Source organism: Taudactylus pleione, unplaced genomic scaffold (assembly GCF_031769625.1).
Source record: "Taudactylus pleione unplaced genomic scaffold, aTauple2 ptg000085l, whole genome shotgun sequence".
In the NCBI taxonomy this organism is placed as follows: Eukaryota; Metazoa; Chordata; class Amphibia; order Anura; family Myobatrachidae; genus Taudactylus; species Taudactylus pleione.
In genome coordinates this window covers 11,073,942-11,081,488 of record NW_028284487.1, presented here as the reverse complement: position 1 = coordinate 11,081,488, position 7,547 = coordinate 11,073,942, and the positions used below count along the sequence as shown (strand labels likewise).

The 7,547-nt window shown below is 36.0% G+C and overlaps 2 non-coding genes across 2 annotated transcripts; both read right to left on the bottom strand.

Moving 5' to 3' along the window:
• Positions 1–4,748: 4,748 nt before the first annotated feature.
• On the bottom strand, positions 4,749–4,822 carry TRNAI-AAU (transfer RNA isoleucine (anticodon AAU)). Its single transcript has one exon. It is a non-coding gene; the product is annotated as a tRNA-Ile (tRNA).
• Positions 4,823–6,511: 1,689 nt separating this feature from the next.
• TRNAI-AAU (transfer RNA isoleucine (anticodon AAU)) lies at positions 6,512–6,585 on the bottom strand. Its single transcript has one exon. It is a non-coding gene; the product is annotated as a tRNA-Ile (tRNA).
• Between the last annotated feature and the right edge of the window lie 962 nt (positions 6,586–7,547).

The window sequence follows — 7,547 nt, the reverse complement described above, 5'->3', positions numbered from 1 at the left end:
TTAAAACTTAGTCCCCCATAGTAGATTCAATCACCAAATAAATGTCCTGATTGATTAATTTGCCTTAGCATTTCTTAGATTTGCCATATTGCTATATTTGAGAAAAAGTTTTCTATGTATGCCATATAGAGAAATGCTGCATCAGCCAAAGGATGACATTTTTGTTTATTCCTAACATGGATTTAAAAATTCTCTGTTTTGTATGTGTCTATGATGTTCTCTAGCAAGTTTCAAGGGCTGCTAACTGTAGCCAATGCATTCATCCCACACTTCATGCACTTTGCCGCTGGATAAAATCCCTTCTTGGCATTTCTTGTAGGACAACAATAAAAATCACATGGCCCGTATGGGGATCGAACACATGACCTTGGTGTTATTAGCACCACGCTCTAACCAACTGAGCTAACCGGCCAAACATAAAAGCATCAGCAAACGCAAAAATGCCAAATGTACCTAAAACATTAGAACATTCAGTATTTCAAAGATCAGCAATATTGAGTAGAGGAAGATTCTCTAATAATGGGTTCCATGGTGTAATGGTGAGCACTTTGGACTTTGAATCCAGTAATCTGATTTCAAATCTTGGTGGGACCTAACTTTGTTCAATTTCCTTAAAGTTGAATTTTAGGATAGCTTATCTATATTTAAACTTTGTATAAATCCCATCATCTTCAGTGGTTTTTTTACTCCAAACTAATTTTGAAGCTGTTTCAAATCAGTTTTCAACTGGAGAGATGTTTGTCAAACATTTGGAAATAGGAAAAGTTGCAATAAGAATGCAGTGATCCATCACTTGTGCTATGGTTTTAAGATATTCTGGTCTTAAGAATTTTCTTCTTCAGTGTGCACTAATGAGAGTAAAGGTCTGTTCTTCTTCTCTTCTTAAAACTTAGTCCCCCATAGTAGATTCAATCACCAAATAAATGTCCTGTTTGATTAATTTGCCTTAGCATTTCTTAGATTTGCCATATTGCTATATTTGAGAAAAAGTTTTTTATGTATGCCATATAGAGAAATGCTGCATCAGCCAAAGGATGACATTTTTGTTTATTCCTAACATGGATTTAAAAATTCTCTGTTTTGTATGTGTCTATGATGTTCTCTAGCAAGTTTCAAGGGCTGCTAACTGTAGCCAATGCATTCATCCCACACTTCATGCACTTTGCCGCTGGATAAAATCCCTTCTTGGCATTTCTTGTAGGACAACAAGAAAAAGCACATGGCCCGTATGGGGATCGAACACATGACCTTGGCATTATTAGCACCACGCTCTAACCAACTGAGCTAACTGGCCAAACATAAAAGCATCAGCAAACACAAAAATGCCAAATGTACCTAAAACAGGAGAACATTCAGTATTTCAAAGATCAGCAATATTGAGTAGAGGAAGACTCTCTAATAATGGGTTCCATGGTGTAATGGTGAGCACTTTGGACTTTGAATCCAGTAATCTGATTTCAATTCTTGGTGGGACCTAACTTTGTTCAATTTCCTTAAAGTTGAATTTTAGGATAGCTTATCTATATTTAAACTTTGTATAAATCCCATCATCTTCAGTGGTTTCTTCACTCCAAACTAATTTTGAAACTGTTTCAAATCAGTTTTCAACTGGAGAGATGTTTGTCAAACATTTGGAAATAGGAAAAGTTGCAATAAGAATGCAGTGATCCATCACTTGTGCTATGGTTTTAAGATATTCTGGTTTTAAGAATTTTCTTCTTCAGTGTGCACTAATGAGAGTAAAGGTCTGTTCTTCTTCTCGTCTTAAAACTTAGTCCCCCATAGTAGATTCAATCACCAAATAAATGTCCTGATTGATTAATTTGCCTTAGCATTTCTTAGATTTGCCATATTGCTATATTTGAGAAAAAGTTTTCTATGTATGCCATATAGAGAAATGCTGCATCAGCCAAAGGATGACATTTTTGTTTATTCCTAACATGGATTTAAAAATTCTCTGTTTTGTATGTGTCTATGATGTTCTCTAGCAAGTTTCAAGGGCTGCTAACTGTAGCCAATGCATTCATCCCACACTTCATGCACTTTGCCGCTGGATAAAATCCCTTCTTGGCATTTCTTGTAGGACAACAATAAAAATCACATGGCCCGTATGGGGATCGAACACATGACCTTGGTGTTATTAGCACCACACTCTAACCAACTGAGCTAACCGGCCAAACATAAAAGCATCAGCAAACGCAAAAATGCCAAATGTACCTAAAACATTAGAACATTCAGTATTTCAAAGATCAGCAATATTGAGTAGAGGAAGATTCTCTAATAATGGGTTCCATGGTGTAATGGTGAGCACTTTGGACTTTGAATCCAGTAATCTGATTTCAAATCTTGGTGGGACCTAACTTTGTTCAATTTCCTTAAAGTTGAATTTTAGGATAGCTTATCTATATTTAAACTTTGTATAAATCCCATCATCTTCAGTGGTTTTTTTACTCCAAACTAATTTTGAAGCTGTTTCAAATCAGTTTTCAACTGGAGAGATGTTTGTCAAACATTTGGAAATAGGAAAAGTTGCAATAAGAATGCAGTGATCCATCACTTGTGCTATGGTTTTAAGATATTCTGGTTTTAAGAATTTTCTTCTTCAGTGTGCACTAATGAGAGTAAAGGTCTGTTCTTCTTCTCATCTTAAAACTTAGTCCCCCATAGTAGATTCAATCACCAAATAAATGTCCTGATTGATTAATTTGCCTTAGCATTTCTTAGATTTGCCATATTGCTATATTTGAGAAAAAGTTTTCTATGTATGCCATATAGAGAAATGCTGCATCAGCCAAAGGATGACATTTTTGTTTATTCCTAACATGGATTTAAAAATTCTCTGTTTTGTATGTGTCTATGATGTTCTCTAGCAAGTTTCAAGGGCTGCTAACTGTAGCCAATGCATTCATCCCACACTTCATGCACTTTGCCGCTGGATAAAATCCCTTCTTGGCATTTCTTGTAGGACAACAATAATAATCACATGGCCCGTATGGGGATCGAACACATGACCTTGGTGTTATTAGCACCACGCTCTAACCAACTGAGCTAACCGGCCAAACATAAAAGCATCAGCAAACACAAAAATGCCAAATGTACCTAAAACAGGAGAACATTCAGTATTTCAAAGATCAGCAATATTGAGTAGAGGAAGACTCTCTAATAATGGGTTCCATGGTGTAATGGTGAGCACTTTGGACTTTGAATCCAGTAATCTGATTTCAAATCTTGGTGGGACCTAACTTTGTTCAATTTCCTTAAAGTTGAATTTTAGGATAGCTTATCTATATTTAAACTTTGTATAAATCCCATCATCTTCAGTGGTTTTTTTACTCCAAACTAATTTTGAAGCTGTTTCAAATCAGTTTTCAACTGGAGAGATGTTTGTCAAACATTTGGAAATAAGAAAAGTTGCAATAAGAATGCAGTGATCCATCACTTGTGCTATGGTTTTAAGATATTCTGGTTTTAAGAATTTTCTTCTTCAGTGTGCACTAATGAGAGTAAAGGTCTGTTCTTCTTCTCTTCTTAAAACTTAGTCCCCCATAGTAGATTCAATCACCAAATAAATGTCCTGATTGATTAATTTGCCTTAGCATTTCTTAGATTTGCCATATTGCTATATTTGAGAAAAAGTTTTCAATGTATGCCATATAGAGAAATGCTGCATCAGCCAAAGGATGACATTTTTGTTTATTCCTAACATGGATTTAAAAATTCTCTGTTTTGTATGTGTCTATGATGTTCTCTAGCAAGTTTCAAGGGCTGCTAACTGTAGCCAATGCATTCATCCCACACTTCATGCACTTTGCCGCTGGATAAAATCCCTTCTTGGCATTTCTTGTAGGACAACAATAAAAATCACATGGCCCGTATGGGGATCGAACACATGACCTTGGCATTATTAGCACCACGCTCTAACCAACTGAGCTAACCGGCCAAACATAAAAGCATCAGCAAACACAAAAATGCCAAATGTACCTAAAACAGGAGAACATTCAGTATTTCAAAGATCAGCAATATTGAGTAGAGGAAGACTCTCTAATAATGGGTTCCATGGTGTAATGGTGAGCACTTTGGACTTTGAATCCAGTAATCTGATTTCAAATCTTGGTGGGACCTAACTTTGTTCAATTTCCTTAAAGTTGAATTTTAGGATAGCTTATCTATATTTAAACTTTGTATAAATCCCATCATCTTCAGTGGTTTTTTTACTCCAAACTAATTTTGAAGCTGTTTCAAATCAGTTTTCAACTGGAGAGATGTTTGTCAAACATTTGGAAATAGGAAAAGTTGCAATAAGAATGCAGTGATCCATCACTTGTGCTATGGTTTTAAGATATTCTGGTTTTAAGAATTTTCTTCTTCAGTGTGCACTAATGAGAGTAAAGGTCTGTTCTTCTTCTCATCTTAAAACTTAGTCCCCCATAGTAGATTCAATCACCAAATAAATGTCCTGATTGATTAATTTGCCTTAGCATTTCTTAGATTTGCCATATTGCTATATTTGAGAAAAAGTTTTTTATGTATGCCATATAGAGAAATGCTGCATCAGCCAAAGGATGACATTTTTGTTTATTCCTAACATGGATTTAAAAATTCTCTGTTTTGTATGTGTCTATGATGTTCTCTAGCAAGTTTCAAGGGCTGCTAACTGTAGCCAATGCATTCATCCCACACTTCATGCACTTTGCCGCTGGATAAAATCCCTTCTTGGCATTTCTTGTAGGACAACAAGAAAAAGCACATGGCCCGTATGGGGATCGAACACATGACCTTGGCGTTATTAGCACCACGCTCTAACCAACTGAGCTAACCGGCCAAACATAAACACATCAGCAAACACAAAAATGCCAAATGTACCTAAAACAGGAGAACATTCAGTATTTCAAAGATCAGCAATATTGAGTAGAGGAAGACTCTCTAATAATGGGTTCCATGGTGTAATGGTGAGCACTTTGGACTTTGAATCCAGTAATCTGATTTCAATTCTTGGTGGGACCTAACTTTGTTCAATTTCCTTAAAGTTGAATTTTAGGATAGCTTATCTATATTTAAACTTTGTATAAATCCCATCATCTTCAGTGGTTTCTTCACTCCAAACTAATTTTGAAACAGTTTCAAATCAGTTTTCAACTGGAGAGATGTTTGTCAAACATTTGGAAATAGGAAAAGTTGCAATAAGAATGCAGTGATCCATCACTTGTGCTATGGTTTTAAGATATTCTGGTTTTAAGAATTTTCTTCATCAGTGTGCACTAATGAGAGTAAAGGTCTGTTCTTCTTCTCGTCTTAAAACTTAGTCCCCCATAGTAGATTCAATCACCAAATAAATGTCCTGATTGATTAATTTGCCTTAGCATTTCTTAGATTTGCCATATTGCTATATTTGAGAAAAAGTTTTCTATGTATGCCATATAGAGAAATGCTGCATCAGCCAAAGGATGACATTTTTGTTTATTCCTAACATGGATTTAAAAATTCTCTGTTTTGTATGTGTCTATGATGTACTCTAGCAAGTTTCAAGGGCTGCTAACTGTAGCCAATGCATTCATCCCACACTTCATGCACTTTGCGCTGGATAAAAGCCCTTCTTGGCATTTCTTGTAGGACAACAAGAAAAAGCACATGGCCCGTATGGGGATCGAACACATGACCTTGGCGTTATTAGCCCCACGCTCTAACCAACTGAGCTAACCGGCCAAACATAAAAGCATCAGCAAACACAAAAATGCCAAATGTACCTAAAACAGGAGAACATTCAGTATTTCAAAGATCAGCAATATTGAGTAGAGGAAGACTCTCTAATAATGGGTTCCATGGTGTAATGGTGAGCACTTTGGACTTTGAATCCAGTAATCTGATTTCAAATCTTGGTGGGACCTAACTTTGTTCAATTTCCTTAAAGTTGAATTTTAGGATAGCTTATCTATATTTAAACTTTGTATAAATCCCATCATCTTCAGTGGTTTTTTTACTCCAAGCTAATTTTGAAGCTGTTTCAAATCAGTTTTCAACTGGAGAGATGTTTGTCAAACATTTGGAAATAGGAAAAGTTGCAATAAGAATGCAGTGATCCATCACTTGTGCTATGGTTTTAAGATATTCTGGTCTTAAGAATTTTCTTCTTCAGTGTGCACTAATGAGAGTAAAGGTCTGTTCTTCTTCTCATCTTAAAACTTAGTCCCCCATAGTAGATTCAATCACCAAATAAATGTCCTGATTGATTAATTTGCCTTAGCATTTCTTAGATTTGCCATATTGCTATTTTTGAGAAAAAGTTTTTTATGTATGCCATATAGAGAAATGCTGCATCAGCCAAAGGATGACATTTTTGTTTATTCCTAACATGGATTTAAAACTTCTCTGTTTTGTATGTGTCTATGATGTTCTCTAGCAAGTTTCAAGGGCTGCTAACTGTAGCCAATGCATTCATCCCACACTTCATGCACTTTGCCGCTGGATAAAATCCCTTCTTGGCATTTCTTGTAGGACAACAAGAAAAAGCACATGGCCCGTATGGGGATCGAACACATGACCTTGGCGTTATTAGCACCATGCTCTAACCAACTGAGCTAACCGGCCAAACATAAACACATCAGCAAACACAAAAATGCCAAATGTACCTAAAACAGGAGAACATTCAGTATTTCAAAGATCAGCAATATTGAGTAGAGGAAGACTCTCTAATAATGGGTTCCATGGTGTAATGGTGAGCACTTTGGACTTTGAATCCAGTAATCTGATTTCAATTCTTGGTGGGACCTAACTTTGTTCAATTTCCTTAAAGTTGAATTTTAGGATAGCTTATCTATATTTAAACTTTGTATAAATCCCATCATCTTCAGTGGTTTCTTCACTCCAAACTAATTTTGAAGCTGTTTCAAATCAGTTTTCAACTGGAGAGATGTTTGTCAAACATTTGGAAATAGGAAAAGTTGCAATAAGAATGCAGTGATCCATCACTTGTGCTATGGTTTTAAGATATTCTGGTTTTAAGAATTTTCTTCATCAGTGTGCACTAATGAGAGTAAAGGTCTGTTCTTCTTCTCGTCTTAAAACTTAGTCCCCCATAGTAGATTCAATCACCAAATAAATGTCCTGATTGATTAATTTGCCTTAGCATTTCTTAGATTTGCCATATTGCTATATTTGAGAAAAAGTTTTCTATGTATGCCATATAGAGAAATGCTGCATCAGCCAAAGGATGACATTTTTGTTTATTCCTAACATGGATTTAAAAATTCTCTGTTTTGTATGTGTCTATGATGTTCTCTAGCAAGTTTCAAGGGCTGCTAACTGTAGCCAATGCATTCATCCCACACTTCATGCACTTTGCCGCTGGATAAAATCCCTTCTTGGCATTTCTTGTAGGACAACAATAAAAATCACATGGCCCGTATGGGGATCGAACACATGACCTTGGTGTTATTAGCACCATGCTCTAACCAACTGAGCTAACCGGCCAAACATAAAAGCATCAGCAAACGCAAAAATGCCAAATGTACCTAAAACATTAGAACATTCAGTATTTCAAAGATCAGCAA